Genomic DNA, 22,647 nt, shown 5'->3' on the forward strand with positions numbered 1-22,647 from the left:
GTTCTGGGTCAAGGCCAGGAGCTATATCCATGTCTTCTGAGAGGTGGCTGTGTAGACCCAGGTACATAGTCAACCTCAAAGCCACTAGTGGGGCTGACACTGGTGACTCAGCCTGAGGTGTTGAGACAGCTGGGCTGCCCCTGGCCCTTGTGAACCTGACTTGTGTTTGCATCCCACCGTGAGGCAGGGTAGAACATGAGTGCCCGGAGTAGGTGGGTTGCAGGGCCTTGGAAAGCAGGTTCGATAACAGAAGGAAAACAGATACAGGAATGAATAAGTAATGTCCAACAAAAGGGTGGGCTTTTTTTTTTTTTTTAATACAACCCCAGTCGCTTATCATAGGGTAGGGAGAGAATCCTAGGTGTTGTGAGGCTGCCTTGCAAAGTGGCTCCCTTGCTCTGCCACCTGCCTGGGAAAGGCTGACACTCCCTGTTCTTACACCCTGACGATTCCAAATTGACCCCAACCATCAGTATCTTCCACTAACTATCCAAGTAAAATATTGGACATAGAAGTGGCATAATATAAAGGTAAAATTAACAAAAACTTGAAATACAAGGGTTGGAGTGTGGCTCAGTGATGGAGTGCTTGCTTACCATGCACAATGAGGCCCTGGGTTCCGTCCCCAGCACTGCCAAAAAGCACAAAAAAACTTAAAATTAATGTGAAATATTTCCCATTAAATAAAAACATTGAGACTGGGACCTGAAAAGTAAATGAATAGTAAAGCTTCATAAATGTGGAATGGGGAGGGGACCAGAGTGAGGGATGAATATTGTTCATTTAGGTAGAGAACTAAAGAGATACTAACCTTTCAATTTTTTAAATGGTGACATAGAAACTGACAGTTTTCAAACCACCCAAATTTGGGGGAACAAAGAACTAAAAGCTAGACCACATTAGTAGAAATATGTAACCAAACAGTTTAATTATTTTAAAAAAATGTGGAACAATTAAATTGAGGTGGCCTGATTCAAGCCAGTCCCATCAATTGTTAACAGTAAAGCATCAGTAATAATATCCTGGTATATGTTGTTTAAAAGAGGAATGCCTAAAATATAAAAATGGATAAACTTCAGACAGTACCAATAAACACCACAAAAGTAAAATGCCAAGATTACTGATGTGTGATAATACAGAATTGAAAACCACAGCCATCAAGTGGAACAAAGAAATATAGTTCATATTGACAAAATTAGTGAGAGCAGATAACATGAACTGGGTACTGATGAAGTTACAGTTACTCGGGGTTTCTCCACTTCTGCTGGTGGGTGGGATTTGCACAAGCGGCAGCTTCTGGGCCCCAAGTGTTGCAGTTCTTAATGGCCGGCCCTGCCCTCCCCGCAGCTCACCATCAATCTTTTTCTTTCTGGGTTCTTGTCTCAGGAATTCAAAGAATGAAACCCACAGACCAGGCAGGATGTGTGAGTATAACAGTAGAATTTATTGAAGAACAGGAAAAGAAACCTTGCCATCCAAGAGGGGACTCCATAGCATGTTTCCTTGCAGGAGTGTGCTAGACTGGGGATTTGTCTAGCACTTGGGTCACTGCTATTGGTCCGAACTTTTGCCAACTAGGGTTGAAAACTACTAATGACAATGATCCAAATTTATGCAAATTAGGGTTTGTAAACCTACTAACAGTATAGATCAGCTCTAGAATCTGGACTTCCATTCAGGTCTGCCCCATTTCCATTTTCTCACCACAGGTCAGGAAGTGGGGTTGGGAGTTGTTGAGAGTTGAGGTCTTCCAATGGTCACGGTCAATGCTAGCAGGTTGCTGCAGCGCTGCATGCAGCCGGTTTCTGCCGCAAGCATTTATCTGTACCATACCCAGGCCTGGTGGACAAAGGGTGACAGGTCCTCCCATCTTGGCTCTCAGAATGTCAGACCCGCCAGACTGCCTGGCAGGCTCCACACTGTCAGGGGCCATGCTTGCCACCTGAGCTCCAACCCACCCAGGCCACTGCTCTACTGCTCCTCTGCCGCTTCTAGGCAGGGACCCATAGGCTTGCTGCTCCACTTGGCAGCTAGGGCACCAGTGTCTTTACATCTGGGTAAAATTTGCCTCTGGGGGAAAAATGATCAACCCTACTTAGAAACGAGGAAGCTGGGCCTGGCACCACCGTGCAGGCCCGTAATCCCAGCGGCTCAGGAGTCTAAGGCAGGAGGATCGCGAGTTCAAAGCCAGCCTCAGCAACAGCAAGGCACTGAGCAACTCAATGAGACCCTGTCTCTAAATAAAATACAAAATAGGGCTGGGGATGTGGCTCAGTGGTCAAGTACCCCTGAGTTCCATCCCCAGTACCCAAGGGAAAAAAAGAAAGAAATGAGGAAGCTGAGTCACAGAGGCCAAAGAACTTACAAGAAATCCAATCCGTGCCAGTGGAACAACCTGGCTATGAACTTGAACTTTCCAGCTCCACATTGCTATGAACCATCATATCAGTTTCCTGTGTGTGCTGAAGCAACACCAACTTGGGGGATTAACACAAGGGAAACTTATGCTCTCCCACTCCCCCGGGGCCAGAATCCAAGATAGAGGGTTCCAAGGGTCTTTCACTCCCTGCCTGAACTTGGCCCCCAGTCCCACCAGTTCTGGAGCATGTGGCCTCCTGGGGGGCTGTGGACATCCCTCCTGGCTGGAAACATATCAGGAAGTCCCTCAGGCTGTTCCTGCTGGGGCTCTCTCTCTCTGTCTCTCTTTTTTGGACCACTGCTGGTCCATCTTCCTGTGTGTCTTCATCTGCCACCTCAACTTCTGAGTCGCTGGAACTAGTGGACACCCTGAGCAGGGCCCATGTCCAAGGGCCCCAGTTTCCATTTGTTGCCAACAGGCTCTGGGCAGGCCACGTCTTATCAGGTTAGCCTGTTGTCATTCTGTGACCTGTATTCACTCATCTGTAGGTTCTAAGGGCCGTGACAACATATCTCTGCTGTCAACCTGTGCTAAATGGGGCATCTCTCTCTAGTTTCAACTGTTCCTGGGGGTTGGGGAGGACGAGTGGCTAGCTCAGGTCTGTGGCTAAGTTTAATGCACACAGCAGGGGCCTTGCCAGCCCTGCAGCACCCCTCTTTGTGTTTTGGTGGGGGGGCATCCCTGTATTCATGTGGTGGTCCCCACCCCTCCAAACCCCTCCAATGGGGGAGCTACCTCTAACCTCATGGAGGCTCCTGGCAAGCCCAGTCCCTCCCCCCACCCCCACACTCCACCCAAAGCCTACAAGTGTCTCTCTAGGATCCAGCTGACTGCACCTATTATTCAACCCCAGGGCTGCAAAGGCCCCAGAGTGCTGTTTTTCAAGAGGTTTTGGCCTTTTTTTTGGGGGGGGGGGCGGTGTACCAGGGATTGAACTCAGGGGCAATGAGCCCCATCCCCAGCCCTATTTTGTATTTTATATAGAGACAGGGTCTCACTGAGTTGCTTAGTGCCTTGCTTTTGCCGAGGCTGGCTTTGAATTCTCTGCTGGAATTATAGGAGCGCGCCACGGTGCCTGTAAGGTTTTGGCCATTTTATTCCTAATTTACTTCTTTGTTGCTTACCTCATTTATCCCAGCAGCACTGGGCTTAAGCTGCGGGAATACACAGAATAGATGCCTGCTCACAGCACAGGAAGGCCTTCAGGTATTTCATGAGTCCATTCCTTTACTGACAACCAGGACCTGTTTAGATCTTCTCCTAAGGCCTGGAGATAAGGGCAGTGGCCAGCCCCCATCCTCATTTCCCTCATTACCTCTTTTTCTTAAAGACCTAATCTCATTGCAAGCTTTCCCACAAGCTGCCGAGTGTTCAACCCAACAATTAGGAACACACAAACATAAGCCCGAAAAAGGTCATCACTGCTAACAATTTTTTAAAAATATTTTTTTAGTTGCAGTTGGACACAATACCTTTATTTTATTTATTTATTTTTATGTGGTGCTGAGGATCAAACCCAGTGCCTCGCACGTGCTAGGTGGGGGCTGTGCTATACCGCTGAGCCCCAACCCCAGCCCCAGCCCCACTGCTAACAACTTTAACTTGGAAAACCCCAACTTGGTAAAGTGTTCTTCTAAAGCCAAGCTGGTGGCACATGCCTGAAATCCCAGCAACTGAGTAGAAACCGAGGGGACTGAGGTAGGAGGATCATAAGTTACAGGTTGCCCTCAGAATTTAGTGAGGTCCTAAGCAACTTAGCAAGACCCTACCTCCAAATACAAAATAAAAAGGGATGGGGATGTGGCTCAGTGGTAGAGTGCCCTGGGTTCAATCCCCAGTAACACACACACACACACACACACACACACACACACAGTGTTCTCCTAAACTTTGCAACTTAGAAGGTTTATACACTTGGTGAACATAAATACATTGAAGTTTCAAAGAAGCTGATAATAATTAGCATCACAGTTACATAAAAGTCCTTTGCACATTAACCTAGCTTTTACTTTTGAAGTAAAATGTAGAATCCCTGGTGTGTAGGGTAACTATCATTATGTGACTCTGCCTTTAACAGGTCTGTACAGTTTAACATCACTGACCCACCAAAATTAAAAAACATTAAACATCTTGTAAATTTAGGAAACCATGCAAATGATCACAAATAGACTTGTGACCTGGTGTATAATTGCATCTCATGTAAACAATAACAAAATGTTTACTCAGTCAAAGCAAACAGAGGCAGATTGGGTTTTCAGCAGCAGGGCTGCCCAGATGGCAGGATTTTTCAGATAGTATTTCAGAGTGTTGTCATGGGAGGAGAGGTATTTTCAGGGAAATGACTGAGGAGCTCCCAGAGAGAAGTGGGAACCTGATTCAGGACTAGCAGGGTGCTAGGTCCACATGTGTAAGTATGTGTTATCCAGAGACCTAAACAGAGGTTGATTTAGGAAAGTAGATTCACATTCAAGGGAATGTGGACCATCTCCAGAGTGAGAAGTGTGTCTTGGGGTTCCTGTCACTCCTTTTAAAGAAAACCCAGTCAGGGCTGGGAATATATCTCAGTTGGTAGAGTGTTTGCCTCACATGCACGAGGCCCTGGGTTCAATCCCCAGACACACACACACACACACACACACACACACATACACACTCCTGGTGAGGGATAGCTATGGAAAGGAACATAGAATGAAATCAATCTGGTGATCTCAAGATTGTTTGTACTTTCTAATTTATAAATTAAACATCATCACGGATATGAGGCAAAAGAGTATTTATAGTTTAGTATCATCTAAGTTTTCAGATATCCAATGGGGGTCTTAGAATGTGTCCCCCAAGTGTAAGGGGAAATGACTATACATACATTATTTTTTAAATGTCACTGAGATCATATGGGAAGGAAGATTAAAGCTAATTTTAAAAACATTTCTATTTTGTACATTGCTGTATTTTTTTAATCATCTCTTTCCCAAAGCCTATTGCTACCATGGATAGTTCGCCTCCTAGGACCTGACACATAGCGGGTAATAGATAGACATTGGTTCAATGAACAAACAAAATGAAAGTACGGAAGCCTTTCTTTCTTACCTTTATTCCCTTTCAGAGACTATTTCTTGAATTAAATTCACTGCATGGGCCCCTCAAATGTTCCCCCAATTCCCAAAGGGCTGGGTAAGTGACAAATCATCTTAAACATAATTCCTACAGCCTTCCTCTCCTGCTAAAAGCTCAACCATTTTCATGCATTCATTCAAGAAATATATATTGGTCACTTACTATATGCAAAGGACACTTTGCTGGTATTAACTTCTCCAAAAGATTGTCCTAGTGAAGTCATTCAGTCAACAAATATTTGGGCACCTTCCACTATTTCAGGTGCAGGGACTGCAGGGGTGGCCCCTGCTTTATGTGCCTTAAGGTCTCAGTGCCAGAGGTCTCAGCCCCTTCAGACACAAAGTGTCCTCAAACAGGTCACATTTAGTATCCTGTCTACTATCTGAGGGAAATTGTAAGCTCACATAACATGTCTACATGGTGAATTTGGAAATGCCCGAACTCTAAAGTAAAGGAGAAACGCAAGGAAAACAGTGAACCAACCTGAATGCTTGCGCATGACTCCTGCCACAACAATACAGAGGTCACAGATGAACCTGTGCATAGAAGCACCCTGAAAATGATCCCTAAGGAAAAAAAAAATATTTAGAAATTTTAGTGTTAAAACTGTGCGCAAATTCATTGCGCTTATTTGTAAAAAGCAGGTTCTATGCTCAGATCATTACAGATTGTACTTTAGTCTCCGTGACTGTCCCATAGGACCTGGGTTGTGGCTGACTGACCTGCTCATGCAGGTATGTCTAGGGCCCCTGCCCCATCGGTCAATCACTAGCCCAAGGACTGTACCTTGGCCTTTCCCTTCAAGAATGCTGGGTGTGGCCACTAGGGCTACAGGCAGTAACCAAGTTAGAAGCCACAGTTTCTCACTGCAGGGAGTCTGGAAAACATGGTGTGTGAGCCCCAGTCCAGAGCCAAGGGTGCTGACTTCCCAGGTGCTAGAGAACAGGATTCCAGCTGAGGAAGATATGAAGGTGATGCTGAAATGAAGCCCTAATTATGAAGAACCAGGCCTGCCACGCCTTCCCCAGGCCTATGTGCCAGGCTGCATATGCTCTTTTCTTTTCTTTTGGTGCTGGGGGTTGAACCAGTGGCACTGTACCACTGAGCACATCTCCAACACTTTTTATTGTTTATTTTGAGACAGAGTCTCGCTAAGTTGCTGAGGCTGGCCTTGCACTTTTGATCCTTCTGCCTCAACCTCCCAAGCTGCTGGGATAACAGGCGTTAGTGACTGTGCCCAGTTTATATCTCCTCATTTACAAACACAAACCTGGGCAGGGAGTAGTGGCACACACCTGTAATCCCAGAGGCTCTGAAGGCTGAAACAGGAGGATCATGAGTTCGAAGCCAGCCTCAGCAAAAGTGAAACACTAAGCAATGCAGTGAGAACCTGTCTGTAAATAAAATACAAGGGGCTGGGGATGTGGCTCAAGTGGTAGCACGCTCTCCTGGCATGTGTACAGCCCGGGTTCAATCCTCAGCACCACATACAAACAAAAATGTTGTGTCGGGCTGGGGATGTGGCTCAAGCGGTAGCACGCTCGCCTGGCATGCGTGCAGCCCGGGTTCGATCCTCAGCACCACATACCAACAAAGATGTTGTGTCTACCACGCGGCCTGCGCAGTGGTTTCATTAATGAGGTTCTGGCATTAAGTTAGTTAGAAGAGATCAAAATAAAACACACAGACAGTACCTTATTTTACATTGCTAGGTCCGAGACGGCTCGCCTCCCTGTTTCCCTGCCTCCAGCCGCCCAGCAGGGCAGCGAGGATTACTCTGGGCTAGCAGGAGAGAGAGAGAGCGAACACGCCGGGGAGTAGCCTTTTATTTGGGGGGACAAGAGATTCAGGGGAGAATTCCATCCAATGAAGGTTGAGGGGGGGCTGCACTCCAAGGTCAGGGTCAGTGATTGGGTCTCCAGGGTCAGTGGTTACGCACACCCCCACACGGATGGGCTCTCTCATCAGGAAAGGGTCGGGATAACTCCGACACAGCCAGAGTGCCTCAGGCCCTTAACGGGAGTCACCCAATCACGTGTCAGAATGGCTCCCCACAGTTGTGTCCGCCGAGAACTAAAAAATAAATATTAAAAATTCTCTCTCTCAAAAAAAAAATTTCTCTCTCTCTCTCTCTCACTCTCTAAAAAAAAAAAAAAAAGATGTTGTGTCTGCGGAAAACTAAAAAATAAATATTAAAATTCTCTCTCTTTAAAATAAATAAATAAATAAATAATACAAAATGTGGTTCGGTGGTTGAACGCCCCCGAGTTCAATCCCTGGTACCAAAAAAATATTTAAAAATTAAAAACACAAACTTGTTTTGTCTTCCTTTCCTCTCCTTTCTTCTTTTGTCTCACTATGTTGCCCACGCTGGCCTCCAACTCCTGGGCTCAAGGGGTCCTCCTGCCTTAGTCTCCTGAGTGACTGGGACTAGAGGTATGGGCTGCTTGAAACTAGTTGCTTAAAACAACATTTTTTGTTGTTGTTAAGCAGAGGAGCGGGACTTTATTCTGGACATAGGTGGCTGGGTGCTCAGTCCCCCAGCAAGATAGATGCCTCATGCACATGTTGCCATACCACATGGTCCAACAAGGTGTGCACATCTCTAGCAGCTTGGGCATCGGCCTCTAGCACCCACTACAAGTGGTCCTCATGCAGTTGGGCATCCATTTCAAACAGCACAATCCTGCCTGAGGCTGGCAGCAGGGCCAGGGCTAGTTGGGGACCACCAGCTGCTTCCTCCATATGGCTGAGGTCTCCCAGGGCTGTGTCTCCCACAAAACCAGCTGAACATGCACAAAGTCCAGCATGGGTATCCCAGCATCCAACACTGCCATCACACAAGCTGCGTTCGTTCCACCATCAGCCTGCAGACCTGCACACAGATGTCAATCTGGGATCGTGGGTGCAGCTCACTAAGAAAAGGTCTGGCACAGCTGTAGGCCCATTTCACAGGTCTTACAGCCTCCATGTGGCCTCTGCTTGCGCTCACCTGTGCTGAAGGTTGCTGAACTATACTGACAGTTCACCAGAGCCCGGTCAGGCAGACCTGGAACCCCGATCTCCCTGGAAACGGTTATTTGGAATTATCTCCTCTCCATCCACCAGCATTCTTTCGGCTTTGCAGAAATGTCACGTTTGTTTCTATCCATTGCCTTCATCCTGGCTTCTTTCACCTAGGAAGCTGGGCTCCCACATTATGTGCTAAGCAATTAAAAATTATTTCTGCATTGGGGAGGCACTTTTGCAGCGTAGAACATAGCAATAAAATCAGACAATTTTATTTAAAGTCGAGGCTCTCAGAGAGTTTATGTTTCCGTGAAAGACAAACGAGTAAGATTAAGTAGAAATGACGTTCCCAAACGTGACGTGAATAGAATTGCGGGGAAGTGGCCGAGTGGGCTACAGCCTGACACGATGAGGAGCCCGACTGCGGAGTGCAGGGCGCAGGAGAGAGAAAGGGCATTCCCAGGGATGCACCTTAATAACTTGGGCATTTACTAATCCGATAGTTGGCATCGAGCATTCGCTGCGTAAACGGGAGGCGCGCCCGCGACCCCGCCAATCCGGCGCGGCCCGCTCGCCTCGTGCGGCCCGTAGACCACTGCCAGCGCCTGGGTGTGAAGGTTGCTCTACGTAGGCAGAGCCGTCGGTCTGCGCTAACACGCCCCTGCGCGCCTGGATCTTGCGCAGCTCCGCGGCGCGACGACCGTCCACCCGGTAACCCTGTTCAGACAGGAGGCCCAGCCCCGCCAGGTCGCCGACCCAGCTCTCTGTGTCGCAGAGAACACGGCACCCGGAAGCCCGGGCTTGGCGGATCCAGTTTCCGGCTGTCCGTTCCCTTCCAGTTCTGGGAACTACGATTCCCGACGACCCGGACACTTTCCGGGCCCGGGACTACCACTCCTCCGGACTCATTCTGGCCGGGGACTACGATTCACCCTTCCGGCGAGGACTCCCGACCGTAAAGCAACATTTTTAAGGCTGTCAGGTTGTCTGGGAAACAGGGTTCTGGTAGCTATCGTGTGAGGGTGCGGAACTGACAGAACCTTAAAGAACATAGCAACAGTCAAGAGCCAGTTGGTAGGATCAGGCAATATTTTCTTGTTATTTTTTAAAATTTCTTATGAATTTTATTTATTCATATTAATTATAATGGATACATTGCAATCTGTTATGAATTTAATCAATATAAAATATAAATACATTACAGCCGAGTGCAGTGGCCAAGTCTACAATCCTAGCCATTCAGGAGGCTGAGGAAGGAGGATCACAAGTTCAAGGTCAGCCTCAGCAACTTAGTGAAACTGTCTCAAAATAAAAAGGTCTTGGGATGTGGTTCAGTGGTAGAGCACCACAGAATTCAATCCCCAGTATACACAAAAGAGTAAACTTATTTTATTAGAGTATTTCTCCCCAATCTAAGTGACCTATAATCTCATTTTCTAAAAACGAAGTTTTTTTCTGTTAATATGTACATGTATATCTCTCTCTTTTTTTTTTTTTAAGTAAAAAGCTGTCTTTTCTATATTGTTTTATTGTGTAGCTTGCTTTTCCCATTCAGAAAATACATCATTTTCTCCTGTGTATTAGTGAGCTTTTCATTCTGGTAATCAAAACTCTTGACATAAACAACCTAAAGGAGGAAAAGTTAATTGTGGCTCATGGTTTCAGAGGCCTCAGCCCAGGGTTGGCTGCTCCAAGGCAGAAACATCATGGCAAAAGGGCTTGGTGGAAGAAGGCTGCTCAGCTCATGGTAACAGGGAAGGAGAGGTAGGGGAGGGGATATTCCCCACTTTTTAAGTACAGGCAAATTGAGGAACCATAATTATCACACATCAAACCAGCTGGAGTGCCAGATGGGGCTTTTCTCCCAGTGCTTCTGAAAGACCCCAGCCCCATAACCTAAGGCCCGATTATAAAAAGTAGAAAGTATGTAGTAAACAGGTGAGCTCACCATATGACCTGTTAGAAAGGGCACCCTGCCCACATCACAGGACATGCTTGAGCAAACTGGGATCATAAGCGGGAACAGGGAGGAAACACAATGTAAACCTGTGAGATTAATGAGTTTTTCGGGAAACTATAGTGAAAAATAAGTTTATCATAGTGAAAAACAAGTTTATCATAGTGAAAAACAAGTTTACCCTTTAAGTGACGTGTATGCTGGATTCAAAAATACCTGTTATTGTGCTAGGTGGAAAACAACTCCTTTTTCCCTATAAAAGATCTGTACCCCAAAGCCCGGTGTGCCAGTTCACCAAAGCTTCGGCTGAGGTTATGCTGTGCACCCGCAGGCGCCTGTGTATTAATAAACTTGCCTCTTGCTTTTGCAGCCAGTGTGACGCTAGTTCTTTTGGACGGGGGATTTGAGGGTCCGGGGGTCTTTCACTTCCTCCTTCCTTGAATTTCTCATTTAGGTGGAAGAACCCCTTCTCCTGAAACTGCCTAGGGCCTCTGAGCTAACTGATGGCACTTGTGGTTTAGACCAGGTTAGTTACTGTTTATGGGTCTTGCATCCAAGGCTTTTGCCCCAAGGCCAGCTGTCTCCCTGCATCTCATGTTTATCTGCTCATTTGCAAGACAAAACTGTTGGGGCTCAGTACAGAGGGCAGTCACCCCTTATGTCTTCCCAATGAGACAGTAAGGTTCCTTTTGACCATATTATTTAGGGGCTTCCCTGTGAGTCTGCTGCATTTCCTGAGCTATTCCCTGTGCCACCTGCACCCAGTTGGGTTGAAGGGAACAGTGCCTCCTATCTTTGATATGTTTATAAAGTAAACTCATAAAATTTCTATATTGAAAGGGAGTAAGGGGGCTGGTGCTGGGGCTCAGTGGTAGCGCACTTGCCTGGCATGTGTGAGGCACTGGGTTCGATTCTCAGCACCATATATAAATAAATAAATAAAATAAAGGTCTATCAATTTTTTAAAAAAGTGTGTGTGGGGGGGGGTAGCAAGCAAGGTAGCAATGATCAGGAGAAAGAGACAAAAAAGCAAAAGAATAGCTTTTGTAATGCCAGATTTGTGGGACCTCAATAGACCTCCAGGAGCCCAATCTGATGCAATCACACAAGAGTCTTTATTGCAAGCTGGAACCTGGACTCACAGCCGTTCCAATGCAGCAGTCCCAGGGAGTGAGTCCTAGTCCTTTGTTCAGTGAGATTTTATAGGTTTTGGGGGTACTCTGTGCGTCACAACATCACACAGCAAATCATTCCATACCTCGGGAAAAATCAAACAATAACTCTTAACATTGATTAGCACATTCAATGGCAGGAACAAGTTGGGTAGGGGTGATTGGTTAGTACAAGAGGGAGATTCCTTTGAACTGATTGGTTTAGGCCACGAGGGGTGTACGTGCTGAACTACATGGTTTCCCAACATGTTATCAACCACCATAAACTACTGGGGGGTCATCTGGCATCCCAGGTATTTTCCCTATCTTATGCTGATTGGTGGTTGCTAGGGAGGTTGCTATGGGTCCTTACCTAGCCTCACTGAGTCAGGGACACCTGGTGCCACAGATCTCTCCTGTTATTTGTAGACAAACAACTCAGTAGGGTAGGTATGTGCTTAGGCGTGCTCTGTGGGTTTTTCCAAGGACAAGGATCATGCCCCCTTCCTTGGACAGGCTTTGCTCTGAGGTAGAGGCTGGTTTCTCAAAAATGGGGTCACATTCCTTTCTCAACTCTATGTGTCACAGTATCACACAGCAAATCATTTCATACCGTGGGAAAATCAAACAGCAACTCTTTTTTTTATTGTATTTTTTTCAGCAACTCTTAACATTGATTAGCACATTTACTGGCGGAAACAAGTTGGGTAGGGGTGATTGGTTAGTACAAGAGGGGGATTCGTTTGAACTGATTGGTTTAATCCATGAGGGGTGTACGTGCTGAACTACATGATTTCCTAACACGTTATCAATCACCGAGACTACTGGGGGGGGTCATCTGGCATCCCTGGTATTTTCCCTGTCTCATGCTGATTGGTAGTTGTTGGAGGGTTGCTATGGGTCCTCACCTGAGTCAGGGACACCTGGCGCTGCAGATCCCTCCAGTTATTTACAGACAAACAACTCAGCAGGGTGGCTATGTGCCTAGGAACACTCTGGGTTTTTCTAAGGACAAGGGTCACGCCCCCTCCCTCTGGACAGGCCTTGAGGTAGAAGCTGGTTTCTCAAAAATGGAATCACATCAGTTTCTCACTTTATATAAGGAAGGGGAGGCAGGAGAAAAAAAGACTAAATTCTAGCAAGGAAATGTTCTGACAAGGGTTTTGGAAACAAAGGATATCTAAATTAAACAGTTCAGGATGAACCAATAACTGTCAACCAAACAAAATAATTTTCCAATAAGACTGTTGCTGCCGGCCATCTGATCTCTTTAGCATTTATCAAGTCAATCATCATAAGCACAAACTAACAGCAGGACTAACTGATAGAGGAACACTTGAGGTGGTGCACCTTGTAACCCCAGAGACTCCAGCTTTTGAGGCAGGAGGATCGAAAATTCAAGGACAGCCTTGGCAACTGAGTGAGTCCCTGACTCCAACCAAAAAATAAAAAGGACTGGGATGTAGCTTAGTGGTAAAGTGATCCTGGGCTTAGTCCCCTCACCCAAACAAAAAACCAAAAACTATAAAACAATTGCACAAAATCAGTCTGCACGTGCAGGTATCTAGGCCATGCCATGCTGTATTACAATAATAAATCATAAAAAAATTAAATTTAATTTAAAAATAAGTCACCTTTTTCTTAGTGTTAGGTTTATAGCTATAAAAAGGCCAGAAAGCCCAAATACTCCTGAGTGTGCACAGAAATAGAATTAGCACTTTCAATTCTTAGGTAAATCACAGCAAAGATTTCCCTCACCCCAGCCTGGTTTCTCTGTGTAGCTTCCCTGTTAGTTGGTGTTAGACCAGGACGCAAGAAAAGACCACTGACTCCAATTAAAATTAAATTAAAGCAAGCTTATTATTTCGACCGGCTGGGCTGCCTCTCCCTCCCAAAACGGCGGGAATAAGACAGCAACCCCAGCTTTCCTGCAGCCCAGCTTTATAGCCCAGAAAGTTACACAAAGGGGGGGTTACAGATAACAGAACTCTGACGAGCATAACACTGATGGTAGTTTACATTTTTTGCTGGCCCCAACATCAGAATTTATGAGGGTCATTAGAGCCTCAGAGAAGGTCGTTATCTGGCCAGGGAAGGCCAAGATTTGTGAGGCGTCACTAAAGTTTCAGAGAGGGCTGCTATCTGGTCAGAGAGCCAGGCATGGGTGAGTTCAAGGCACGGGCAGGCATTCCAAGCAGGTTCAGAATTTTCAGTAATTTATAATAAAGCCGAAATTATCTTTTCATGGCTTTGTGGCGAGATGGCTCCCAATTTTAAGAAAAGATCAGGTTGGGTCTATCAGTTGGCACCACAAATTTACAGAACACAATCTAAACAGTACAAAACCTGGTGAAATAAACATCTAATAAGTGAACAAGCAAGCACTCTACCAACTGAGCTATATCCCCAGCCCAGAATACAGCCTTTTGATGACTGGCAAATAGATCTTACTCAAACGCCACATGCCATGGGAAACTTAAGATATTTACTTGTATTGGTGGACACTCTGTCTGAATGGGTAGAGGCCTACCCTACCAAAACAGAAAAAGCCTCATAAATAACTAGAATTCTCTTGAAGGAGCTGATCTCAAGATATGGGCTCCCCTCCTCTATTCAAAGTGACAATGGGCCATCTTTTATTGTAAAGGTGATCCAACAGGTGAGCAAAGCATTGGATATCCAATGGAAACTGCATGGGAGTAAGATGTTGCCAATTGCTCTCCTCTGCAAACAAATGGTCCCCAGAAGTGGGCTCAAATTAAGCCTAGATGAAATAGTGTATGGGAGACCCTTCCTGGCCCAAAGGAAAGGGGAGGATATGGTGATAACAGGAGAAACTAGACTAAAGCAGCATGTGCAACAGATCAGTCAAATATGAACCACTGTGCATGAGTATACTTCAACCAGGTCCCCTCCAAATTCGGAATCACCTCTGCATCCCTTGCACTCTGGGGACCAGGTGCTACTCAAGATTTGGAAAGAGCAGGGGCCATAGCACCAACTGGGAGCAAAATGGCCAGGGCCCATGACATGCTTCAGACAACTCACACATCTCTGAAGCTCTCTGGAATGAAACCCTGGGTCCACACCACACTAGAGAGAGGAACAGCCCAAGAGACTTGGCAGAAGCTCCTTCTCCCACATGGACATCATGACCCTTAGGGGACTTAAAATACCTGTTCAGGAAAAAAAACACAATGAGAGATTTTATGTTTTCATTAACTCAGTTGTTTTCCCCTGTTTAGGCTGGGAGGACAACAGTTTGGTCAGAATAGCAGAGACCTTGACTACCTCGACTCATGCAGCTGATTGCTGGCTCTATCTTCCCAGGGCCAGATCCTCTGTGGACCATGGTGACCCCTTTGCACATCCAGTTACAAACTTCATTCAGATCCCAGATGGAGACTGGACACCAACATGGGACCTCAGAGCCCACACCATTATGTATTGGGTTCAAGTAATGCATTACCAGCTGAAGCTGTTTCTAAAATTCCCATCCCCTCTTCCTCTTGTTGCCTCTAATATCACTTACCTGGTCCATAGGGGAATACAAAATCCAGAGTATCTTGAAATGAGACCCCCTCCTGAGCAAGAGTAACTACCTCTGTGTGTACACAAGGTTACCCAATTTTATACAAAGAAAATTATAGCAGTATCTGATTTTTCCTTCCCACATTATTCCTGGATCAAATGCGTAGGATTTAAGTCAGGGATTCCTTCCTCATTGGAGCCCAACTGGATTCCTTTCAAGAAACAAAGGTCTTCTGTGCCCCTGCAGGACATGTGTTTAGCTGAAAGATGAATAATTATCTGTGGGCTACTGAATGCCTCAGAAACTTCACAACTCCCACCCAATGTTTTCTAGGAAATTTAGTGACACCATTCTCAATTCACTCTTTAAGTGAATCTGCTCATTGAACAAGCTTGATAAAGCTACTTATTTGACCGGCTAGGGACCTCCCATGGGGGGAATCCCTGATGGCAATGAGTATTTTCATTTGGCTACACTTTATTACCCTGGTGGGGAGATGGGGCCCATGATTGGGTCCTCTGAAATCTGTCCAAAACTTTGATCATTCTGGCCAGTGAACAGCCTTGTCCCTTTCAAATTCACAAGCCTCTCTGACTGCTTTGGCCAAAGTAGTTTTGGATAACAGAATGGCTTTAGACCATCTGTTAGCAGAGCAAAGGGGAGTTTGTGCTAAGGCTAACAGATCCTGCTTTGTTTATATTAACACCACTTCACAAGAGACTAGTATTGAAAAGATCAGGCAACAAGCAACCTGGCTGCAAAAAAACCCTTGACCACCACACATCCCTTTTGGCTGGGATGAAATTAGGCATATCTGATTGGTTCTCTGGCCTCTTTTCCTGGATACCAAGAGGGATTAAGTCTATTTTACTAGGCCTCCTCCACCTCAGTGCCTCTGTGTACTAGCTTTCTGTTTATTTTTTTGTTGTGGCTCCTCCCTTTGCAACTATGCAACCAAAGACAGAAGAAAGAGTGACAACAACAAGTAAAAACCTTCCATTATAAAGACCCCTCTGGTTGCTCATTCTCAGCAGGAAGTACCTTGAAGATGTCCTCACCCACTTTTCCATAGAACTGGAGGATAGAAATTAACAGTGAGGAAATGTAACAGTGGTCTCTTCATCTTCTGATGGTAGCCTTCATTGCTCTAAGGCTTATTTTTTAAAAGAACATGTGTTTTTTTTGTTCTGTCTTCTCCACTTTCCTCCTCCCTAACAAGATTAAGGAGATAGTGTTTACTTTTTCTTCCCCTAGTTAATTGCCTTTGAACATACCTACTACAGGAAGGAAGGAGATGCCTGGGAAGTGAATTATCTCCCAAATTAACATGAACTGGGACCCCTTTTCAGAGCACACCTGGAATGTAACCCTTCAAGATTTCCTCTAAAAACCCCCTGTCCCTCCTGATGAGGAAAATCACATCCTTTGGGACAGAAGTCCCCTGTTTCTCCTTTGCTAACAAAGCAATAGACCTTCTTTTTCCTTTTTTCTTAAAACCAAGTCCTCATTATTGGATTGGTATTAGGGACAAGGACCGAGCTTTTGTTTACAATTATAACATATTTTTATTTTCATTCAATCTTGGGATTGAACCCAAGGCCTTGTGCATGTGAGGCAAGCACTCTACCAATCTGCATCATGACATTTGTTAAGGAAGGCAGTATAAATACATATATGTTTTTAAATATTATTATTTTGGTACCAGGAACTGAACCCAGGGGTGCTCAACCACTGAGCCACATCCCCAGCCCTCTTTATTTCTATTTTGAGAGACAGGATTGTTGTTTAGGGCCTTGCTAAATTGCTAAGGCTGGCTTTGAATTCATGATCCTCCTGCTTCGGTCTCCTGAGTCGCTGGGAATATAGGTGTGCACCATTGAGCCAGGTTTCATGAAACCAGTGTGTGTGTGTGTGTGTGTGTATTTTTTTGGTGGTGCTGGGGATTGAACCCAAGGCCTTGTGCATGTGAGGCAAGCACTCTACCAACTGAGCTATATCCCCAATCCGGAAACCAGTATATTTTGACATAAAAAAATTTAAGGTTGGCATAAGGGAAGATGATTTTACCCAACAAAAGAGTTCTTGGGTATTCCTTTCAGAGATAATGTTAGTTTGAATGGGATGTGTGTATAGTATTGACACTAATAGTATCTTAAGTTTCTCTAATTTTTTCAGGGTATAAAATACTTCTGCATACATTTTGATCACTTTTTCTTCTTCTTAACAACCTGATGGCAAGTGTAGGTTAGTTACCATCTTACAGATTAGGAAACCTAAGCTTCCATGTGATCTGTTTAGTCAGAGATGGAATGGCCTCAGTTCGAGGTCATCTGGCTCTTTTTGCCAATATTTTATTTACTCTATCAATAATTCCTTATGAGAGGGGCGTGGTAGTGCACTCCTGTAATCCCAGTGGCTAGGTAGGCTGAAACAGAAAGATTGCAAATTCAAAGCCAGTCTCAGCAAAAGTGAGGCGCTAAGCAACTCAATGAGACCTTATCTCTAAATAAAATACAAAATAGGGCTGGGGATGTGGCTCAGGGGTCTAGTGCCCTGGTTCAATTCCCAGTACAAAAAAATTCTTTATGAATATGAATATCACTTCATGCTTTTTTGTTTGTTTCATCTGTACATTCAGAAACACTAATTTATTTCCAGGTGGGCATCACAATTCTGCATAAACTAGGAGTAAGTTTTATTTAGGCTCCTGGTTAAGAAGCAAAGGAAGCTTTTTGAACCTACCTAGTTATCTTTTGTTTTTCATTCTGAAGTTTATTAGTGAAGGTTGGAAACCAGGACACAGGCTTTGTAAACAGACTTTGCATGTTTTCAGTTATGGATCAAAGTAAAAGAACTTAATGGGTCTGGGGATATGAAGCTCAGTGTAGAGAACTTGCCTAGGATGGGGCCCTAGGTTCCATTCCCAGCACTCAAAAAAAGAAAACAGGAAGGAAAGAGGGAAAAGAGAGAGGGGGAGGGAGGGAGGGAAGAAGAAAAAGAAGGAAGCTAGGAAGGTTGGTTAGCTAGTTTTTTTTTTTTTTTTTTTTTTTTTTTTTTTGTGGTGGCCTGTGGGCATCCCAAGTCTTTGTAAGCCTAAAGTTCACTGGTGCTTTGGAGCTTGTGTATTTATTTTCCTTTCAAATGACGTTTATTTAAAACTCATATAAAGTTACAAAAACCTTCCCAGCATTCTCAGAATTGGGTTCAAGAATGAGACCTGTGTGTTCACAAACAAGTGGCAATGTTCACAAACAAGTGGCAACGTGAGCCATCAGGGCTGGCGTGTGGGTTAGGACCATCAGAGTCTGTTTGCAAACCAGTAAGGGGATAGTGAGATAAACATGTTATCAGCTTACGCTCAGCCTCCGCAGGAGCCCAGGGGAACACACTTCTACTTTTCCTGGTTACCCCATTCCAGCGTCTTACGGTCTTCTATTTTCAGAATTTCATTTGATTCTGGAATCTCAAACTGAGCATTCTGTGTACTTTAAAAAGTCAGTTTTGAGATTGTCTTGGCATATGGGTGGGAGAGGAAGGGATGTCCTGCTCTCAACAACATTTCAAGGTAAGCGCTTCCATCGTTGGTAGTTTCATGAAACTCTTATTTTGAGAAAATAATATATATTGTTTTTCTTTTGACCAGAATGCATATCCAGAAGGTGCTTCCAAGCAAAATGTGTTTAAGGAGCTCAATTTTACTACCTCTCCACCCCCGCCCCGCGAATGCACAGGGAGGTGGCAGCTCCGCATCTTCCGGTCAGCGTCAGCAGTCCGAGGGCTGAGGGAGCCGGTGTTACAGTTCAGAAAACGACTAACTTTCCCATCTTAGACCTGCCATAATTGAAGGAGGGTCTCCGCAGCGCAGACACCGAATCCAAACCTGTGGAGTAGGGTGGGCGCGTCCTCCTCCGGCTCGGGGTAGACTAGAGTCCAACACTAGGGAACCGCGGGGCGGCGGGGACTGGGAGCCCCCGGCGCGGCCTTCCCAGAGTGCCCCGCGCAGAGGGGACTCTTAACTTGAAGGGCCCGGTGACTCAGCCGCGTGGCCGCGCCGGCCAGGGCGGGGGGCGCGCCGCTGCGGCACTGCCGGTCCCGGCGGCGGCTGGTGGAGGCGCGGCCTGCGCGCGCCTCCCAGGCGGATTCCGGCCCCGAGCGCGGGAGCGCGGCGGGGAGCGACGAGTGAGTGGCTGGCGGGCAGGACGGGTCGGGCGTGGCCCAGGGTTGCCTTTGTGTCGGGGGCCCTCTCCTCTGGACGCCGCGCGGGCGGACTCCAGCGGCGGCCCTGACCCTGGACGGCGAGGCCGCGGACTCGGCCGGCGCCGAGAAGCGGCGGCAGATGGGTGACGGGCGCTGTCGCGGTCCGCAGGGTAAAGTCTGAGGGTCGGGCGTCGTCGGGGGTTCGCATTGGGGCCAGGAGGTCCACACCGTCTGGGGACGGCCGAAGTACAACTTGCCTGCCGCAGGCCTCGGTGGGTTATCCTGCCCGAGGAAAGACGGGGACCCCGGACTGTTCACGGACAGCGCGTTTGCAGGCGCGATTAATTTGCCTTGGCAATTAATTGAGCCATTAAAAATAATGCAGTTGGTCCTACTTCCCCCTGAACTCTGCCTTCAGTGGAGTGCATTTTGCTCGGTCCTTTCACCCCTGCTCCGAAGTCTCTTTTCCTGCCACACAAATGACTCGCCGTCTTCCGAGGCTCTTCGGGTTGAAGAACTGGAGAGCGTTTTAACCTGTAATTTTCTTTTAAACGAAACCCCACTTTTCATAGCACACACTGTTTTCGGGTTTACGAGCCCAGTTAGGCGTTATCAGAAAACCTCTTCTGTTTTGGAATTTGTGATTCTTTGTGAAAATTCTTGGATTCGATCGATTTTAAAAGAAGGATCCAGTAAACAAACTAACAGATCATCCTTTGAAGGAAATGTAAAGCTTAGGGAAATACATTTCCAAGTCCTTTAATTTTGTCCTTGTTCGTGTTAAACCATTAGCTGCATCTGGTACCTGGCAAATGGAGTTTTAACGGTCCCTCAAGCAGTGTTGGAATATCAATCAGATATGATGAATTCTGAAGCAGAACTTCACCTTCAGTACCCACCCCCACCCCCCATTACCCCACTCTTAAAATCCAGGCAGTTGTTCTGAAAACAAGGTTGCTCTCTGTTAAGGTTACAGTACCCTAGCACCACTCTCAGAAGTTTGATTTTAGAGTTCTGTTGTAGGTCTCTGAGTCTGCATTTTAAGCAGACACTTTCTCTTGGTCTGTTGTTGGTGATCTAGGGACCACACCTTGAAAAACCACCATTGAATTGGGCTGGGCATATTAAAAACATTATTATTATTATTATTATTATTATTATTATTATTATACTATTGTACTTAGGATTGAACTTGGGGGCACTTGACCACTGAGCCACATCCCCAGCCCTATTTTGTATTTTATTTTAGAGACAGGGTCTCACTAAGTTGCTCAGTGTCTTGCTTTTGCTGAGGCTGGCTTTGAACACGAAAGTGATCCTCCTGCCTCAGCCACCCAAGCCGCATGGATTCCAGGCATGTGCCACCAGGTCTAGCAAACTTTATCCTTTTATTGACTTACTCCTCTCCTGACTCTGGAAGGCAGTATGAGAAAAGATAGGGCTTTTTTTGAATCCTGTTGTTAGGGCAGGAAATGACTTTTACATTCTCATTGTTTTGGTGGTGTAAAGATTCTCTGTGCCTAGTTAATATGTCCTTTTCCTTCTGGGGACTGCATATGTTATCCTCAGAGTTTAAGCTATACTTGAAGGCCAAATCTCCCTTCTCCCAGCTTGCTCAGTCTTCCTCCCCACAGAACCAGGGCAGCCAATCCCATGTACTTTCCATAGTCTTGAGTGCTCACCTTCTCTGGTATATAGGAGTACCAGTAGCAATCATAAAGTCTTTCAGTACAGCTGGACATTAATCCAGTCACAGAATATCCAGGTAATGCCAATTTTGTGCACTGCACTGTAGTAGGTCATTTCATCAACAATGTTGCATATGTGGCACAGAGTTGCATCCCTCTGTTAAGTCAGAATTGAGGCCTGGATGACCTGTACTCTGCTAAAAGCCTTTTCTGTTTCTTACTGCCCTTTTGAATCTTTGTAAGGAGAAGAGGTTAAAGTTAGGCTATGTGCTTCTGACTTTTTCCCTGTCTTTGGCATCTTTTTGGGTGTTTGATTTCTCTTATTAATCCATCTTTTTTCTGGTGATTCACAAAATATCATGCTTTTCCTTTGTTAGTCTTTTTTTTTTTTTAAAGAGAGAGTGAGAGGGGAGAGAGAGAGAGAGAGAGAGAGAATTTTTTAATATTTATTTTTTAGTTCTCGGCGGACACAACATCTTTGTTGGTATGTGGTGCTGAGGATTGAACCCGGGCCGCACGCATGCCAGGCGAGCGTGCTACCGCTTGAGCCACATCCCCAGCCCCCTTTATACATTTTTAAAAATTTTTGAGACAGGGTCTTGAACTTGGGATCTTCCTGCCTAAAACTCCTGAGTTGCTGGGATTGTATGCATGTACCACCATGCATGGTAAGATTACTGAATGATTTCTAGTTATTTGGAAGACCAGGGAAGTATGAGGCTTATGGATAAAAGGGACCCTATTACAAACTTATCTAGTGCAGTCTTCTCATCTTTCAGATGAAGGATCTAAGAGATGAGATGTTAGTGAGGACTCTTGGCTCATCTCAAAAAAAAACAAAGCTTCAAAAGTGAAAAAGAGCCTGGCGTGGTGGTGTGTGTGCCTTAATCCCAGCAATTCAGGAGGCTCAGGCAGGTTCAAGCCAGCCTCAGCAAAAGTTAGGTTCTAAGCAACTCAGTGAGACCCTGTATCTAAACAAAATACAAAATAGGGCTAGGGATGTGGCTCAGTGGTCGAGTGCCCCATATTCAATCTCCAGTACCAAAAAATTAGTGAGAAAGATCCAGAGAAATTAGAAGTAGATGAAAAGAGAACTGACTTCCTTATGATTACAAAAGAAGTATTATCTGGAAAATGGAGATTGAAGGAAAATATGATCAAATCAGAAATCAGGAAGAGTGAGACTAATAAAAAAATCTTTAAAGATTGAAATAAGGGGTAAAATGATAAATAAGCAAGAAGATGACCATCTTGTAAAATCCCAGAGAAGTTATGAACTTAGTTTTTTTTAAAGATTCAATAAAAGTTAAATATTTTGGTGATTTTTTTAGATGTTAGATGCTTACACTATGTCCAGAATCTTTTTTTCCCCTAAATATTTATTTTTTGGTTGTAGTTGGACACAATATCTTTATTTATTTTTATGTGGTGCTGAGGATCGAACTCAGGGCCTCACATGTGCTAAGTGAGCACTCTACTGCTGAGCCACAACCCCAGCCCTTGTCCAGAATCTCTTGAAGTCTTAATTATTCCAAAGTTATTAGGCATTTCTGTTAATTAATTAAGACTTATAGAACTTT

General features: G+C 45.4%; 1 protein-coding gene and 1 pseudogene across 8 annotated transcripts in view; one reads left to right on the forward strand and one right to left on the reverse strand.

The window, feature by feature from the left end:
• Window positions 1–1,184: 1,184 nt before the first annotated feature.
• Window positions 1,185–15,191, reverse strand: LOC308649404 (exosome complex component RRP41-like; annotated as a pseudogene). The gene is made up of 4 exons (XR_014024426.1): window positions 15,183–15,191; window positions 9,096–9,430; window positions 7,849–8,582; window positions 1,185–6,099 (listed from the first exon to the last, which is right to left on the reverse strand). The product of XR_014024426.1 is annotated as an exosome complex component RRP41-like (transcript).
• Window positions 15,192–18,317: 3,126 nt separating this feature from the next.
• Window positions 18,318–22,647, forward strand: part of KCTD20 (potassium channel tetramerization domain containing 20) — a 40,948-nt gene continuing 36,618 nt past the window's right edge. For 2 of the 7 annotated variants that reach the window (XM_081295339.1, XM_081295340.1), the window contains exon 1: window positions 18,762–19,361. The gene's annotated coding sequence lies outside the window, so the exon portion shown is untranslated. The other 5 variants (XM_081295335.1, XM_081295337.1, XM_081295334.1 and 2 more) reach the window with 5 other exon arrangements.

Source organism: Spermophilus citellus, assembly GCF_964194105.1.
Source record: "Spermophilus citellus genome assembly, chromosome: 5".
Lineage (NCBI taxonomy): Eukaryota > Metazoa > Chordata > Mammalia > Rodentia > Sciuridae > Spermophilus > Spermophilus citellus.